The sequence below is a fragment of the Felis catus genome, chromosome X, assembly GCF_018350175.1.
Source record: "Felis catus isolate Fca126 chromosome X, F.catus_Fca126_mat1.0, whole genome shotgun sequence".
NCBI lineage: Eukaryota > Metazoa > Chordata > Mammalia > Carnivora > Felidae > Felis > Felis catus.
The window spans coordinates 50,736,426-50,756,515 of NC_058386.1; the positions used below are offsets into that span (position 1 = coordinate 50,736,426).

Below are 20,090 nucleotides of genomic sequence, written 5' to 3' on the forward strand. Positions count from 1 at the left end.
AACCATCTGATCTTTTCAATATATGCAGAATAAGCATTTGACAAAATACAGCATCCTTTCTTGACAAAAACCTTCAAGAAGGTAGGGATAGAAGTAACATATGTTAACATCATAAAAGCCATGTATGAAAGGTCCACAGCTAATATCATCCTCAATGGGGAATAACTGACACCTTTCCCCCCTAAGATCAAGACACAAACTGAATGTCTTACTACTGTTGTTCAACATAGCACTGGAAATCCAAGGCTCAGCTATCAGACAACACAAAGAAACAAAAGGCATCCAAATTGTCAAGGAAGAAGATATACTTTCATTCGTTGTAGCTGACATGATACTCTATGTGGAAAACCAGAAAGCTTCCACCAAAAAACTGCTAGAACTGATACGTGAATTCAGCAAACTTGCAGAATATAAATTCAACATACAGAAATTAGTTGCATTTCTATACACCAATAATGAAGCAGGACAAAGAGATATCAAGAAATCGATCCCATTTACAATTGCGCCAAAACCCATAAAATACCTAAGAATAAACCTAACCAAAGAGATGAAAGATTTGTACACTGAAAACTATATAAAGTTTATGAATGAAATTGAAGACACAGATAAATGAAAATATATTACATGCTCACAGATAGAAACAACAAATATTGTTAAAATGTTTATACTACCCAGAACAATCCACACATTCAATGGAATCCCTATAAAAATAACACTAGCAGAGAAGATGGCAGCATAGGAGGACGCTGGGCTCACCACGTCCTGCTGATCACTTAGACTCCACCCACATCTGCTTAAATAACCCAGAAAACTTCTAGAAGACTAGCATAACAGATTCTCCAGAGCCAAGCATAGACAAGAGGCCCACAGAAGAGGGTAGGAAGGGCAGAGAGGTGGTGCATGCTACACGGACTGGCAGGAGGGAACCAGGGTGGGGGACAGCCTGCCCAGCAAGGCAGAGCCCTTGAGTCTGGCTTGCAAAGCAGAGGGGCTGGCGGGTTGTGTTCTGACAACCAGAGGGACTTAACATCTGGAATGTTATAAGTCAAGAGCTATGCTCAGAGAGTTGGAGGGCTAGAGGACAACGGGAGGGAGGGTTGTTGAGCCCCAGAGGACAGAGATCAGCTTGGTGGGGAACAAAGGCGCTGGCAAGCGCCATCTCCCTCGCCCATCCCCCAGCCAAAATCGTAAAGGGAAACAGTTCCCATCATGGAACTTGCTTGCACTGTGCAAAAACCCAATGCTGTGCTTCTGTGGATCCATCCCTCCGACGGGTCTGCCTCCCTCCCAGTGCGGCAGGGCCACTCCTGAAGTAGACCACTGAAGGCAAAGCAAGCTGAGGCTGTCCCTCCCGCCCCTGTGCATCTTGCAGATCCACCCTGGCTAATATGCCAGATCCCATCAAAGCAGCACCACAAGCCTGGCAGTGTGCAAGTAGCCCAGACAGGGGCCACACCACTCCACAGTGAGTCCTGACTCTGGGAGAGGGGAAGATAAGGTACACACCAGTCTGACTGTGGCCCCAGTGGTGGGCTGGGGGCAGACATCAGGTCTGACTGTGGCCCTGCCCACCAATGCAAGTTACTCCAGACAAGACACAGGAAGATCCCTGCAGTTCCGTGACACTCCAGGGACTATCCAAAATGACAAAACAGAAGAGTTCTCCTCAAAAGAAATTCCAGGAAGTAGTGACAGCTAACGAACTGATCAAAAATGATTTAAGCAATATAACAGAGCATGAGTTTAAAAAAATAGTCATAAAATTAATCGCTGGGCTTGAAAAAAGTATAGCAGACAGGAGAGAATCAGATATCAAGGGACTAAGAAACAGTCAGGAGGAGCTAAAAAAAATGCTATAAATGAGCTGCAAAATAAAATGGAGGCGACCACAGCTCGGATTGAAGCAGAGGAGAAAATAGGTGAATTAGAGGATAAAAACATGGAAAAAGAGGAAGCTGAGAAAAAGAGATTTTAAAAAAATCCTGGAGTATGAGGGGAGAATTAAAGAACTAAGTGATGCAATAAAACTCAACAATATATGGATACTTGGGATTCCAGAGGAGGAAGAGAGAGGGAAAGGTGCTGAAGGTGTAATTGAAGAAATCATAGCTGAGAACTTCCCTGAACTGAGGAAGGAAAAAGGCATTGAAATCCAAGAGACACAGAGAACTCCCTTCAGACGTAACTTGAATCGATCTTCTGTATGACATATCATAGTCAAACTGGCAAAATACAAGGATTAAGACAAAATTCTGAAAGCAGTTAGGGATAAATATGCTCTAACACATAAAGGAAGACAGATAAGACTGTGACAGATCAATCTACAGAAACTTGGCAGGCCAGAAAGGAATGGCAGGAAATCTTCAATGTGATGAACAGAAAAAACATGGCCACGAATCCTTTATCCAGCAAGTATGTCATTCAGAATAGAAGTAGAGACAAAGGTCTTCCCAAACAAACAAAAACTGAAGGAATTCATCACCACTAAACCAGGCCTATAAGAGATCCTAAGGGGGATCCTGTGAGACAAAGTACCAGAGACATCACTAAAAGCATGAAATCTACAGACATCACAATGACTGTAAAACCATATCTTTCTATAATAACACTGAATGTAAATGGACTAAATGCTCCAGCAAAAAGACATAGGGTATCAGAATGCATACAAAAACAAGACCCATCTATTTGTGGTCTACAACAGACTCATTTTAGACCTGAGGACACCTTAAGATTGAGAGTGAGGGGATGGAGAACTATCTCCCATGCCACTGGAAGTCAAAAGAAAGCTGGAGTAGCCATACTTATATCAGACAAACTAGACTTTCAATTAAAGGCTGTAACAAGAGATAAAGATGGGCATTATATAATAATTACAGAGTCTATCCACCAGGAAGAGCTAACAATTATATATGTCTATGCACCAAATATGGGAACCTCCAAATATATAAAACAATTCATCACGAACATGAGCAACCTCATTGATAAGAATGTAGTAATTGCAGGGGACTTTAATACTCCACTTACAACAATTCATAGATCATCTAGACACAGGATCAATAAAGAAACACGGACCCTGAATGATAGATTGGACCAGATGGACTTGACAGATCTATTTAGAACTCTGCATCCCAAAGTAACAGAATATACTTTCTTCTCCAGTGCACATGGAACATTCTCCAAGATAGATCACATACTGGGTCACAAAACAGCCCTTCACAAGTATACAAGAATTGAGATCATACCTTGAACATTTTCAGACCACAATGTTATGAAGCTTGGAATCAACCACAGGAAAAAGTCTGGAAAACTTTCAAAAGCATGGAGGTTAAAGAACACCCTAATAAAGAATGAATGGGTCAACCAGGCAATTAGAGAAGAAATTTTAAAATATATGGAAACAAATGAAAATGAAAAGACAACAATCCAAATGCTTCGGGCTGCAGCAAAGGCAGTCCTGAGAGGAAAATACATTGCAATCCAGGCCTATCTCAAGAAACAAGAAAAATCCCAAATACAAAATCTAACAGCACACCTAAAGGAAATAGAAGGAGAACAGCAAAGACACCCCAACCCAGCAGAAAAAGAGAAATAATAAATATCAGAGCAGAAATAAACAATATAGAATCTAAAAAACTGTAGAGCAGATCAATGAAACCAAGAGTTGGTTTTTTGAAAAAATAAACAAAATTAATACACCTCTAGTCAGGCTTCTCAAAAAGAAAAGGGAGATGACCCAAATAGATGAAATCATGAATGAAAATAGAATTATTACAACCAATCCCTCAGATATACAAGCAATTATCAGGGAATACTATGAAAAATTATATGCCAACAAACTGGACAACCTGGAAGAAATGGACAAATTCCTAAGCACCCACACACTCCCAAAACTCAAACAGGAAGAAATAGAAAACTTGAACAGACCCATAACCAGGGATGAAATTAAATCAGTTATCAAAAATCTCTCAACAAATAAGAATCCAGGACCAGATGCCTTCCCAGGGAAATTCTAGCAGACATTTAAAGCAGAGATAATACTTACCCTTCTAAAGCTATTCCAAAAAATAGAAAGGGAAGGAAAACTTTCAGACCCAATCTATGAAGCCAGCATTACTTTGATTCCTAAAGCAGACAAGGACCCTTTAAAAAAAATAGAGAACTACAGGCCAATATCCCTGATGAATAAGGATGCAAAAATTCTCAATAAGATACTAGCAAATCGAATTCAACAGCATATAAAAAGGATTATTCACCATGATCAAGTGGGATTCATTCCTGGGCTACAGGGCTGGTTCAACATTCGCAAATCAATCAACCTAATACATCACATTAATAAAAGAAAAATAAGAACCATATGATCCTCTCAATCGATGCAGAAAAAGCATGTGACAAAATTCAGCATCGTTTCTTAATAAAAACCCTCAAGTAAGTCGGGATAGAAGGAACATACTTAACCATCATCAAAGCCATTTATGAAAAGCCCACAGCTAATATCATCAATGGGGAAAAACTGAGAGCTTTCTCCCTGAGATCAGGAACACGACAGAGATGTCCACTCTCACCTCTGTTGTTTGACATAGTGTTGGAAGTTCTAGCATTAGCAATCAGACAACAAAAGGAAATCAAAGGCATCAAAATTGGCAAAGATGAAGTCAAGCTTTCACTTTTTGCACATGACATGAGATTATACATGGAAAACCCGATAGACTCCACCAAAAGTCTGCTAGAACTGATACATGAATTCAGCAAAGTTTCAGGATACAAAATCAATGCACAGAAATCAGTTGCGTTCTTATACAAGCAACAGAAAGACAAATAAAGAAACTGATCCCATTCGCAATTGCACCAAGAAGCATAAAATACCTAGGAATAAATCTAACCAAAGATGTGAAAGAGCTGTATGCTGAATAGTTTAGAAAGCTTTATGAAGGAAATTGAAGAAGATATAAAGAAATGGAAAAACATTCCATGCTCACGGATTGGAAGAATAAATATTTAAAAATGTCAATACTACCCTAAGCTATCTACACCTTCAATGCAATCCCAATCAAAATTGCTCCAATATCCTCCTCAAAGCTAGAAAAAGCAATCCTAAAATTTTTATGGAAGCAGAAAAGGCCCCAAATAGCCAAAGTAATTTTGAAGAAGAAGACCAAAGCAGGAGGAATCACAATCCCAGACTTTAGCCTCTACTACAAAGCTGTAAACATCAAGACAGCACCGTATTGGCACAAAAACAGACACATGGACCAATGGAATAGAATAGAAACCCCAGAATTAGACCCACAAATGTATGGCCAACTAATCTTTAACAAAGCAGGAAAGAATATCCAATGGAAAAATGACAGATTCTTTAACAAATGGTGCTGGGAGAACTGGAGAGAAACATGCAGAAGGATGAAACCAGACCACTTTCTTACAGCATTCACAAAAACAAACTAAAAATGGATAAAGGACCTGAATGTGAGACAGGAGACCATCAAAAGCCTAGAGGAGAAATCAGGAAAAAACCTCTCTGAAGTCAGCCATGGCAAGTTCTTACTTGACACATCTCCAAAGGCAAGGAATTAAAAGCAAAAATGAACTATTGGTACTTCATCAAAATAAAAAGTTTCTGCACTGCAAAGGAAACAATCAACACAAGCAAAAGGCCACCGATGGAATGGGAAAAGATATTTGCCAATGACTTGTCAGTTGAAGGGCTAGTATCTAAAATCTATAAAGAACTCACCAAACTCCACACCCAAAAAACAAATAACCAAGGAAGAAATGAGCAGAAAACATGAATAGACACTTCTCTAAAGAAGACATCCAGATAGCCAACAGGCACATGAAAAGATGCTCAACGTTGCTCCTCATCAGGGAAATACAAATCAAAACCACACTCAGATATCACCTCACGCCAGTCAGAGTGGCCAAAATGAACAAATCAGGAGACTATAGATGCTGGAGAGGATGTGGAGAAATGGAACCCTCTTGCACTGTTGGTGGGAATGCAAACTGGTGCAGCCACTCTGGAAAACAGTGTGGAGGTTCCTCAAAATTTAAAAATAGACCTCCCTATGACCCAGCAATAGCACTGCTAGGAATTTACCTAAGTGATACAGGAGTGCTGATGCATAGTGGCTCTTGTACCCCAATGTTTATAGCAGCAATCTCAACAATAGCCAAATTATGGAAAGAGCCTAAATGTCCATCAACTGATGAATGGATAAAGAAATTGTGGTTTATATACACAATTGAATACTACGTGGCAATGAGAAAGAATGAAATATGACCCTTTGTAGCAACATGAATGAAACTGGAGAGTGTTCTGCTAAGTGAAATAAGTCACACAGAGAAAGACAGATACCATATGTTTTCATTCTTATGTGGATCCTGAGAAACTTAACAGAAGACCATGGGGGAGGGGAAGGAAAAAAAAGAGGTTAGAGAAGGAAAGAACTAAAGCATCAGAGACTCTTAAAAACTGAGAACAAACTGAGAGTTGATGGGGGGTGGGAGGGAGGAGAGGGTGGGTGATGTGTATTGAGAAGGGCAACTTTTGGGATGACATTGGGTGTTATATGGAAACCAATTTGACAATAAATTTCATATTAAAAAATAACGGTAGCATTCTTCATAGAGCTAGAACAAACAATCTTAAAATTTGAATGGAAACACAGTAGACCCTGAGTAGCCAAAGTAATGTTGAAAAAGATAACCAAAGCTAGGGGCATCACAATTCTGGACTTTAGGTAGTATTACAAAGCTGTAATTATCAAGATTATTATTAATTATCAAGACAGTAAAGTAACAAAAAGATAAATGTTTCTGTGCACATATATCAATAGAACAGAAACACATATATCAATGGAACAGAATAGACAACCCACAAATTCACCCACACATATATCACCAACTCTTCTTTGACAAAACGGAAAGGGTATCTGTTAGATACAAGTATTTTTAGCAAATGGTGCTGGGGAAACTAAACAGCGACATGCAGAAGAAAGAAACTGGACCACTTTCTTACACCATACAAAATAATAAATTTAAAATGGATGAAAGACCTAAATGTGAGACAGGAAATCATTAAAATCCTACAGGAGAAAACAGGCAGCAAACTCTTTGAACTCGGCCTGTTCAACTTCTTACTTGACACAACTCCAGAGGGAAGGGAAAATTAAGCAAAAATTAACTCTTGAGATCTCATCAATATAAAAAGCTTCTGCATAGCAAAGAAAACAATCAACATCTCTAAAAGTCAACCAATTGAATGGGAGAAGATATTTGCAAATGACATATCGAATAAAGAGTTAGCATCCAAAATCTATAAAGAATTTAATCAAGCTCAACACCCAAAAGCAAATAATACAGTAAAGAAATGGGCAGAAGACATGCACAGACAATTTTATGAAGAAGACGTCCAGATGGCTAATAGACACATGAAAAGATGCTCGACATCACTCATCATCAGGGAACTACAAATCAAAACCACAATGAGATACCACCTCACACCTGTCAGAATGACTATAATTAACAATTCAGGAAACACCAGTTCTGGCGAAGATCCAGAGAAAGGGTAACCCTTTTGCAATGCTGATGGGAATGCAAACTGGTTATGCCACTTGAAAAAATATGGAAGTTCCTCAAAAAATTAAAAATAGAACTACCCTATGACCCAGATATTGCACTATTGGGAATTTAGCCAAAGGATACAATAATGCTGATTCAAAAAGGGCACATACATGCACCCCAATGTATATAGCAGCACTATCAACAATAGCCAAATTATGAAAAGAGCCCAAATGTCATGTCCATCGACAAATGAATGGATTAAGATGATGTGGGGTGTGTGTGTGTGTGTGTGTGTGTACACACATATATACATACATAGAATGGAATACTATTTGGCGATTAAAACAAATGAAATCTTGCCATTTGAAACAATGTGGATGGAACTAGAGGGTATTATGCTAAGCCAAATAAGTCAGATAAAGACAGATATCATATGATTTCACTCATATGTGGAATTTGAGAAGATCAACATATGAACATAAGGGAAAGGAAGGGAATAATATAAAGTGAGGGATGATCTATGTTTATATATACATAACAGATCAAAGGAATCAGATGCCACATCTTTGAAAAAAACAATAAAATGGAAAAGAGAAAGAACCAAAACTAATAAAAACATATCTGAGAAAGGAGAAATAACAATGAAAACCACAGGCATGCAAACAATCATCAGAGAATATTATAAAAACTATATACCAACACAGTGGACAATTTGGAAGAAATGGATAAATTCCAGGAAATATATAAGCTATCAAAATTGAGACAAGAAGATAATAATCAGCAAAGGAATGAATCAGTAAACAAAAATCACCCAACAAACCAAATGCCCGGGCCAAATGGCTTCACAGATGAATTTTATCAAACATTTAAGGAAGAGATGATACTTATCTTCTAAATATGGAAAAAAAATAGAATATATAAGAACTCTTCCAAAGTTGTTATATGAGGCCAACATAATCCCAATACTAACACGAGATAAAGAAAAACCAACACTGAAAAAGAAAGGTAAAGGCTAATATCCCTGATGAACAAAGATGCAAAGATTCTCAAAAACATATCAGCAAACTGTCTCTAACAATACATTTAAAAAAATCATTCAACAATCACGTGGGACTATTCCTGGGTTACAAGTGTAGCTCGATATTTGCAAATCATTCAATGTGACACATTACAGTAATAAATGAAAGGGCAAGGGTGCCTGGGTGGCTCAGTTGGTTAAGCATCCAAATTCAGCCTAGGTCATGATGTCGCCATTCCTGAGTTCAAGCCCTGCAGCAGGCTCTGTGCTGACAGTTCAGAGCCTGAAGCCTGTTTCAGATTCTGTGTCTACCTCCCTCTCTCTGCCACCCCTCCCCCACACTCTGTTTCTGTCTTTCTCTCTCAAAAATAAATAAACATTAAAAAACTAAAAGAAAGAGCAAGAACTATATGGAGAAGTTAAGGTGATGGAGTAGTTAGAGGAGCCTATGCTTGCCACATCCCTCTAACACTGCTATATAGATATCAAATCTTTCTAAATACCCAAGAGATCAGTCTGAGGACAGACAGAACGGACTGCACAACTAGACAGAGAGAAGATGCCACATAGTGAGAAGGTAAGAGGTGCAGAGACATGGTTTGGGAGAGAAATAGATCATGGGTGCTGTAGAAGAGAGGGAGCCCTGGTCACAGAGGGGAGAGAAAGAGAGATACAGAGAGACAGAGAGAGATAGCACAGGGTATTTCACAAGGAAAACACTTCCCAACACCATTGACTGGGCAAATAAGAGAGGCTGATTTCTGAGTTTTTATAACCAGCAGGGCTCAAAGTATGGAGTTTTAGAGGTCCACAGAGTGGCTAGTGTGGAGCTCTGGGGACACAGTCATGCTACTCTGAGGAAGGACTGCAGAAAGCCTGAGAGCAAATGGCATGACCTGAGGATCCCCTGGGATGCACTGAGATAGATGGTTACCCCTTCTTGGAGTGCATCTGGTAGAGATGGCATTACATCTTTAGGAACAAGAGATAGCAGGTGCTGTTTCCTTACCCCACCATGCAGCATAGGCACCAAAACACCTGCTTAGGTTAGCTACTGTGGATACTGGATCTTTGCTGAACTTTGCTCCACACCCTTGTGCTTTGGTATGACTGCCCTTCAGGAACAAACCTGCATGAGTCCCAGCATTGAGAGACCCTCCCCCAGAGGACCAGTGTGGGTTACCACCATACCAGGTCACTAAAGTTTGGAGTTTTAAAAGTCAGCTGGCCTGCCTAGGATAGAGTCCAAGGTGCACTGCACTGGCAGGTGGGCAGGTGGCCTAGACACAGACAGGGTGAAAACAACTATCAGAGAGATGCCAGGGATGTACAAGGAGAGATTGTTTGGTCTTTTGGGAGGGCTCTCAAGACAGCAGTTGAAGCGAACTCCCCTCACCAGGAATAAGGAACTGGCTGGCCCCATTCCCCTCCCCCTCCACTCAGAATAAACTAACTTCAGTCAGAAGCACAGTGCAAACACTGCTAACAAAATGCTATCCTAAACTGCTTACAAAAAGACCTATCCCACTGCACTCTGCTGGTGATGGGTTTTTTTTTGGCAAGTGTGCTTCAGAACCAGCAAAATGGCTCACACCTCCAAAAGACCACCACAATGCCCCCCTACACAAACACATCACATCTACTGACCATAGATTTCTGCAAAGGTCTTCAGGTCTATTGGAAATACCATCAGGTCTCTTTTAACAAGCTGATCAAAGCACACCTAGTTAAAACTCGCCACTCTCTGTCCAAGGTCAAAACATTCTCCACTACAGGCAAGGAGAAACTCTGCAGAAGAATGACCTGAGGAAAACAGCAGCCAAGGCACAGCAGAAGAGTGCACACAGCATACACCACTAACACTTCCAGAATCAGTAGGCCCTGGACAGTATATGCCCTTTCCTTCATAACACACTATCCTGACACACAGAAGAAGACATAGAACTAGAAAAAATATGTCAAGATAGAGGAATTCATCCCCAAAGAAAGAATAAGAGGTCATTGCCAAATATCTAATTGAAACAGATATAGGTAATATATCTGATCCAGAATTCAAAACAACAAAAATGAAGATACTAACTGGGCTTGAGAAAAGCATAGAAGAAAACAAGGAGTCCCTTATCACAGGGATAAAAGACCTAAAAACTAGTCAGGCACAAATTAAAAATCTGATAACTGAGATTCAAAACTGACTGCATATAATGACCACAAGTATGGAAGAAGCAGAGGAACAAATAAATGATATAGAAGATAAAGTTATGGAAAATAATGAAGCTCAAAAAAAGTTGGAAAGTAAAATATTTGATCATGAATATAGACTTAGGGCACTCAGTGACTCCATGAAACATAACATTTGTATCATAACAGTCTCAGAAGAAGAGAAGTAAAATGGGGAAAAAGGTTTATTTGAGAAAATTATAGCTGAAAACTTCCCTAATCTGGGGAAGGAAACAGGCATCCAACTCCAGGAGGCACAGACAGCTCCTATCAAAATCAACAAAAGCAGGATAAATACCGAAATATATTGTAGCTAAATTTGCAAAATATTGAGATAAAGAAAAAATCCTCAAAGCAGCAGGACTAAAGAATTCCCTGATTTATAAAGGAAGCCAAATAAGGTTAGCAGATCTCTGCACAGACACTTGTCAGGCAAGAAAGGAGTGGCAGGATATATTCAATGTGCTGAATGGAAAAAAGTGCAACCAAGAATGATCTATCCTGCAAGGCTAGATAAAGAGTTTCCAGACAAGCAAAAACTAAAGGAGTTCCTGACCACTAAATCAGCCCTGCAAGAAATATTAAAGAGGACTCTTTGAGTGGGACAGAAAGACCAAAAGCAACAAAGACTAGAAAGGAACAGAGAAAATCTCCAGATACAATGACCAAAAATTTAATAAATTTGGACTAAATTTATATTTATCAATAATTACTCTGAATATAAATGGAATAAATATTCTAATCAAAAGACATAGGGTTTATAGATAGATTTTTTAAAAAGACCTCTATATATGCCAACTACAAGAAACTCATTTTATACCTAAAGACATCTGTAGATTAAAAGTGAGGGGATGGACAAATACTTAACATGCTAATGGATGTAAAAAAAAAGCCCAAGTATCAATACTTATATCATAAAAACTAGATATTTAACTAAAGACTGTAACAAGAAGTGAAGAAGGGCACTGTATCATACTAAAAGGGGTCTATTCCACAAGAATATCTAACAATTGTATCTATGCCTTCAACTTGGAACACACACACACACACACACACATATGTATGGAATTTTTATTTATATATATTTAATATGTAATATTATAATATAACATATAATATTATATAATAATAAATATATATATACACACATAAAACAATAAATAACAAACATAAAGGAACTCACTGATAATAATACAATAGTAGTAGAGGAATTTAACACCCCATTTACATCAATGGATAGGTCATCTAAGCAGAAAAACAACAAGGAAATACTGGCTTTGAAAGACACACTGGACCAGATGGGCTTAACAGATATATTCAGAATATTTAATCCTAAAGCAGCTAAATAAACATTCTTTTCAAGTGCACTTGGGACATTCTCCAGAATGGATCACATAGTAGGTCATAAATCAGGTTTCAACAAGTATAAAAAGATTGAAATCATACCATGCATATTTTCCAATTAAAATATGAAACTTAAAATAAACCAGAAGAAAAAATTCAGAAAGACCACAAATACATGAAGCCTAAAAGCACCCTACTAAGGAATGAATGGGTCAATCAGGATTTTGCAGAAGAAATTTAAAAATGCATGGAAATAAATGAAAATGTAAGCACAATGAACCAAAACCTTGGGATGCAGCAAAGGTATTCATAAGAGGGAAGTTTATAGTAACAAAGGCATGGCTCAAGAAGCAAGAAAAATCTTAAATACACAACCTAATCTGACACCTAAAAGAGATAGAAAAAGAACAACAAATGAAGCCTAAAGCCATCAGAAGAGAAACAATAAAGATCAGAGCAGAAATTTATGTTATAGAAACAAACAAACAGACAAAAGCCGGTAGAACAAGTCAATGAAACCAGGAGCTGGTTATTTGAAAAAAATTAATAACATTGGTAACCTCCTAACCAAACTTATAAAAAAAAAAGGACCTAAATACATAAAATCACAAATAAGAGAAGAAAACACAACCCACACCACAGAAATACAAACAATTATGAGAACATTATGGAAAATTATATGCCAATAAGTTGGGCACTCTTAAAGAAATGGATAAATTCCCATAAACATAAACCATCAAAACTGAAACAAAAGAAAACTTGAACAGACTGAAAACCAGCATAGAAATTGAATCAGTAAACAGAGATCAACCAACAACCAAAAATCCAGGGCCAAATGGTCACAGAGTAATTCTAACAAACATTTAAAGAAGAGTAAATATGTCTTGAGTGTAGGCTGTTCCCAGTCCACATGGCAGTGCCTCTCATCATCCTCCTTGAACAGCCATGGGGCTCTCAATGAAGGCAGAACCTTGTGCCCACTTGATGGGTTGCCTGGGCCCAGGGATGGCTAGCCAAAGTGGAGCCAGGGTGAGTGTCTTTGCTCTGGGCCAGGAAGCACAACCCTCTGCTGGAGGGTTGCCCCAAGCTGGAGGAGTGTCATAGAGTTTGGTTCCACACAGAGGTGGGCACCAGAGCCCATGTCCTGCACCCCACAGGCCCACCCATGGCCTCCAGGAACAGGCCTACTGCTTACAGCAGGAGACCACCTGCTCCATGTTACTGTAACCAGATCACGGTTCCTGACAGGGGCCACAACATCTGTTGCACATGCCTCACCTACTCTTAGGGTAAGGTGGAGACCAAAATGTGGTGTCCTCAGTGCCTGGAGATCTTCCTGCAATGGCACATGGGCTCAGCCAGCACCAGGCCAGTATCACCCAGCTGGTGTAGTAACTGCTCTTCCAGCTGCTGTTAGGGTCTGAGGGCAATATGGGCATGTGCAAGAAGCACCACAAGCCCCTGAAGCTGTACTACAAGGAGGACCAGATGTTCATCAAATGGTGTGAGACTGGTACCACCAGCACAGTGGCCACAATGTGCGGCCACTTGAGGAGGCAGTGGAGGACTTCAAGGAGCAAATAAGCTGAACCACCTGAAAAGACTGAGAGACTTAAAGAGGTGTTAGACACAGGGGGAGAAAGCATGAGGTGAACTCTTGAGCCTGACCCATATGGAGAAGGAGAAGATCATCTGGGAGTTTGAGAAGCTCTATCATTCTTTGAGGGGGCGTGAGTATTGCCTCTTGGCCTGTCTTGAGGAACTACATTTGTCTATCTACAACAGCATCAATGGCACCATCACCCAGTTGTCTTGCAACATCTCCCACATGAGTAGCCCGATTGCCCAGCTGGAAGGAAAGCAGCAGCACCGCAACAGGGAGTTCCTGCGGGATATCAGGAATACATTGAGCAGAGCTGAAAGAATAAGGATCTCTTAACCCTGGATCACACCTTCAGATCTGCAAGATAAAATTTACATTTGTGCCCAAAAATGTCTGTTCTTGACCAAAAATCTGAAGCAGTTCACAGAAAAAAAATGCAGTCAGATATAGAGAAAATCTAAGAATTGAAAGAAGCTCAATTATACTCAGTGGAAGTGACTCTGGACCAGACACAGCCTTTCCCAGCTTGATCCTCTCCTGCAGGAAGTGCAGTACCATTACCTCCAGCAGGACCTGCCCAACAGCCCTGAGCAGTGACATCTGTTTCCATGTGTCTTGGGTTCTCCATGTTTCATTGCTGGCACATATAATTGGGAGGTAGAGATGGGAGATAAATCAAAGTGGACCATAATTCAATGTGCAGAAAATGTGGAGTAACTTTGGCCATCCAAAAGAGATTATGGGCAGTGTCCTTGTGGTATGGGAAAGAATACTGGGCTCTTACCTTCCCAATGACTTCCAACCACCAGAAGACCCCTTTCCAGGGGTAAAGATTTCTATGGATTATGGTGCTGGTGAAGGTTCCTTCTATAACATGACAAACAGGTGTCACATATTTCACTACTCTCACACTATGTTCTGTGACCCTGTCCAGCCCTACTTCAGTCTGAATTACTCAGAAGGGAAGAGTGCATCTCTTCTCATCAACTGACTCATGAGGGGACCAATGGTTCTTCTGGTCATGTTGGCAATCATGCTCATTTCATGGATACCTCCCATTGAGGAGATGAACATAGACCAAAATGGTTTTTGCACATAATTCTACCTCAGGCATGGGGTGTCTTCTTGCTTGCCACTTCTTGTTAATCACATCTGCATATCATTACCACTTTCCATGCCCTTACAGTGGGAGCCAGTTTATTCACTTTCTTTACTATCCTTTCCTTTCCCAAGAAAATGCAACATGTAACGAGAAGTATCAAGATTGCTCATAAATGAAAGCCAGATGAAAGAATGAAATAAGAAAGAAAGAAAGAAAGAAAGAAAGAAAGAAGAGTTAATACCTATTTTCCTCAAAATATTTCAAAAAATAGAAAAGGAAAGAAAACTTCCAAAGTCATTCTACGAGGCCAGCATTACCTTGATTCCAAAATCAGACAATGACCTCATTAAAAAGGAGAAATATATGCCATTATTCCTGATGAATACTGACACAAAAATTGTCAACAAAATACTAACAAACTGAATCCAAAAGTACATTAAAAGAATCATTCACCACAATCAAGTGGGATTTGTTCCTAAGTTGCAAGGCTAGAGCCTATTTAAAAAAAATCAACATCGGGGCACCTGGGTGGCGCAGTCAGTTAAGCGTCTGACTTCAGCCAGGTCACAATCTCGTGGTCAGTGAGTTAGAGCCCCGCGTCGGGCTCTGGGCTGATGGCTCAGAGCCTGGAGCCTGTTTCCGATTCTGTGTCTCCCTCTCTCTCTGCCCCTCCCCCGTTCATGCTCTGTCTCTCTCTGTCTGAAAAATAAATAAACGTTGAAAAAAAAATAAAAAAAATCAACATCACGCACCACATTAATAAATGAGAGGATAAAAAACATATAATCCTCTCAGTAGATGCAGAAAAAAAAAACATTTGAGGAACTACAGCATCCATTGTTGATTTAAAAAAAACCCTCATAAAAGTAAGGATAGAGGGAACAAACCTCAAGATCATAAAGGTCATATATAAAAAACGCACAGCTAATATCATACTCAATGGGGAAAAACTGAGAGCTTTTCCTCTAAGACCAGGGACAAGACAGAGATATCCACTCTCACCATTGTTATTGAGCATACTACTGGAAGTCCTCTCCTCAGCAATCACAAAACAAAAAGAAATAAATGGCATTCAAATTTGCAAAGAAGAAGTCGAACTTTCACTATTTGAATACATGACACTCAATGTAGACAACCCAAAAGACTCCACCTCAAAATTGCTAGATATGATACCCAAATTCAGCAGAGACACAGGATCCAACATCAACATACAGAAATCTGTTGCAATTCTGTATACCAATAATGAAACAGCAAAAAGAGAAGTCAAAACTCAATCCCATTTAAAATTGCACCAAAAATCATAAGATACCTCAGAATAAAACTAACCAAAGAGGCAAAAGATCTGTACTCTGAAAATGATAGAACACTAATGAAAGAAATTTAAGAAGACAAACAAAAAAAAATGGGAATATATTCCATGCTCATGGATTGGAAGAACAAATATTGTTAAAATGTCTATACTACCAAGAGTAGTCTACACATTCAAGACAGTATCTATCAAATACCACAAGAATTTTTCACAGACCTATACAAACAATCCTAACATTTGTATGGAACCACAAAAGACCTTGAATTTTCAATGCAATCTTGAAAAGGAAAAGCAAAACTGGAGACATCACAATCCAAGAATTTAAGGCATATTAAAAAACTATCATGATAATGCCATATGGTTCTGACACAAAAACAGATCCATATATCAATAGAACAGAATAGAAAAACCCAGAAATGAGCCCACAATTCTATGGGCAATTAAACTTTCACAAGGCAGGAACAATATCCGATGCAAAAAAAAGACACTCTCTTAAACAAATAGTGTTGGGAAATCTGGAGAGAAAAATGCAGAAGAATAAAACTGACCACTTTCTTACACCATACACAAAAATAAATTCAAAATGGATAAAAGAGCCAATGTCAATCCTGAAACCATAAAAATCCAAGGGTAGATAACATCAGCCATAACATCTTTGACATCATAACATCTTTGACATCAGCCATAACAACTGTTTACTACATATGTCTCAGTATAAAAGGGAAACTAAAGCAAACAGAAACTATTGGGATGTCATCAAGATAAAAAGCTTTTGCACAGCAAAGAAAAAACTCAACAAAACAAAAAGACAACCTTTGGAATGGGAGAAGACATATGCAAATGATATATCTGATAACAAGTTAGTATTCAACATATATAAAAATCTTATGAAACCTAACACCTCCCCCACAAATAATCCAGTAAAATAGAACAGAAAACATGAATAGACACTTTTCCAAAGAGGACATACAGATAGCCAATGGACACAGGAAAAGATGCTAAAAATCACTCATCATCAGAGAAATCTAAGTCAAAACTGAAATGAAATACCACCTTATACCTGTAAGAATGGCTGTAATTAACAACACATGAGACAACAGATGTTGGTGAGGATGAAGAGAAGGGAAACCTCTTATACTGTTGGTGGGAATGCAAGGGGTGCAGCCACTCTGGATAAAATTATGGAGGTTCCTCAAAAACTTAAAAATAGAACGAACCTATGAACCAGCAATTGCACCACTAGGTATTTACCCACAGTGTAAAAAATACTGATTCAAAGAGATACATGCACCCCGATGTTTATAGCAGCATTGCCAACAATGGCCAAATTATGGAAAGATCCCAAATATCCATCGACTGATGAATGGATAAAGAAGGTATGGTGTATACAAAGAATGGAATATTACTCACACATAAAAACCAGTGAAATCTTGCATTTACAATTATGTGGATGGAGCTAGAGACTATTATTGTAAGCATAATAAGTCAGTCAGAGAAAAACAAGTACCATATGATTTCATTCATATGTGGAGTTTAAGAAACACAACAACTGAACATAGGGAGAAAAAGAGAGAGAGGCAAACCATAAAAAGACAACTATAGAGAACAAACTGAGGGTTACTGGAGGGGAGGTCAGCGAATAAATGTTTTAAATGGGTGATGGGTATTAAGGAGGGTACTGGTTGTGATGAGAACTGGGTGTTGTATTTAGGTAATGAATCAATAAATTCAACATCTGAAATTAATATTATACTGTATGTTAACTAACTGGAATTTAAATAAAACCTGAAATTAAAAAAAATAAAAAACTGATTATTTCAAAAATGAAGAAATAGCATTTGACAAAGTACAACATCCATTCATGATAAAAACCCTCAACAATGTAGGGTTTGACAGAACAAACCTCAAAATAATAAGGGCCATATATGAAAAACTTATAGCTAATATCATATTCAATGAGGAAAACCTGAGAACTTTTCCTCTATGTTCAGGAACAAGAGAATTATGTCCACTCTCACCACTGTTACTTAACATACTACTGGAAGTCCTAGCCACAACAGACAACTAAAAGAAATAAAAGGCATACACATTGGCAAGGAAAAAGTCAAACTATTTGCAGATGACATGATACTGTATACAGAAAATCCCAAAAGATTCCACCAAAAATCTGCCAAGAACTGATACATGATTTCAGTAAAGTTGCAGGATAAAAAGTCAACATACAAAAACCTGTTGCATTTCTATATAAGAATAATGAAACAGCAGAAAGAGAAATTAAGGAATGAATCGTATTTACAATTGCACAAAAGATACCCATAAGATACCTAATAACAAACTCAACCAAATAAGTGAATGATCTGTACTCTGAAAACTATAGAACTGATTAAACAAAATAAAGAGGACACAAGGAACTGGAAAGACATTCCATGCTCATCGATTGGAAGAACAAATATTGTTAAAATGTCTATATTACCCAAAGCAATCTATAAATTTAATTCCATCTCCACCATCTCTATTTTTCATAGAGCTACAAAAAAATCATAAAATTTGTATTGTACCACAAAAGACCAGAATTGACAAGGAGACTTTTAAAAAGAAAACCAAAGCTGGAGACATCACAATCCCAAACTTCAAGTTATATTACAAAGCTGTAATGATCAAAATAGTATGGTACCAGCACCAACACAAACGCATATATCAATAGAACAGAAGAGAAAACCCAGAAATGAACCCATAACTATATGGTCAATTATCTTTTGTCAGAGCAGGAAAAAAGTATCCAATGGAAAAAAGACAGTTCCTTTAACAAATAATGTTGGGAAAACAAGATGAAAACATGCAAAAGAATGACATTGGGCCACTTTCTTCCATCATACACAAAAATGAATTCAGAATGTATTAAAGATCCAAATGTGACACCTGAAATCATAAAAATCCCAGATAAGAACACAGGTAGTAACCACTTTGACTTTGGCCGTAGCAACTTATTTCTAGGTATATCTCCCGAGGCTGAGGGGAAAAAAATTCACTATTGAGAATTCATCAAAACAAAAATATTCTGCACAGCAAAGGAAACAATAAACAAAACTAAAACACAATTTACAGAATACTAGAAGATATTTGCGAATGACATGTCTGATAAAGGGTTACTATCCAAAATATATAATGAGCTTATAAGATGTAACCCCCCCAATAATCTAATTTAAAAATGGGCAGAAGACATGAATAGACATTTTTCTAAAGTAGACATACAGATGGCCGACAGACACAAGAGAAGATGCTCAACATCACTGATCGCCACAGAAATTCCAATCAAAATTACAATGAGATATCACCTCACACTGACAGAATGGCTAAAATCAACAACACAAGAAAAAACAGGCATTAGCGAGGAGAAAGAAGCAGACTCTTGCACTGTTGGTGACAATGCAAAATAGTACAACCACTCAAGAAAAGACTATGGAAGTTCCTCACGAAGTTAAAAATAGAACTACTGTATGTTCCAGCAATTGCACTACTAGGTACCCAAAGAATACAAAAATACTAATTCAAATGGATACATGCACACCAATGTTTATAGCAGTATTACCTATGATAGCCAAATTATGTAAGCAGTCCAAGTATCCATTCACTGATGTATAAAGATGTGATATATGTATACAATGAAATATTTTTCAGCCATAAAATAATCAAATCTTGTCATTTCCAACAATGTAGATGGAACATAGAGAGTATTATGCTGAGTGAAATAAGTCAGAGAAAGACAAATACTATGTGATTTCACTCATATGGGGAATTTGTGAAACAAAACTATTAAGCAAAAGATGAAAAAAAAAGAGGGAGATGCAAACCAAGAAACATACTCTTAATTAGAGAACAAACTGATGGTTACTAGAATGCAGGTGTGTGGGGATGGGGGGATAAAGAGGTCATTGGG

At 38.3% G+C, this 20,090-nt stretch overlaps 1 pseudogene; it reads left to right on the forward strand.

Moving 5' to 3' along the window:
- LOC101100113 overlaps positions 1-14,804 on the forward strand; it is a 176,152-nt pseudogene extending 161,348 nt beyond the window's left edge.
- The last annotated feature ends 5,286 nt before the right edge of the window (positions 14,805-20,090 follow it).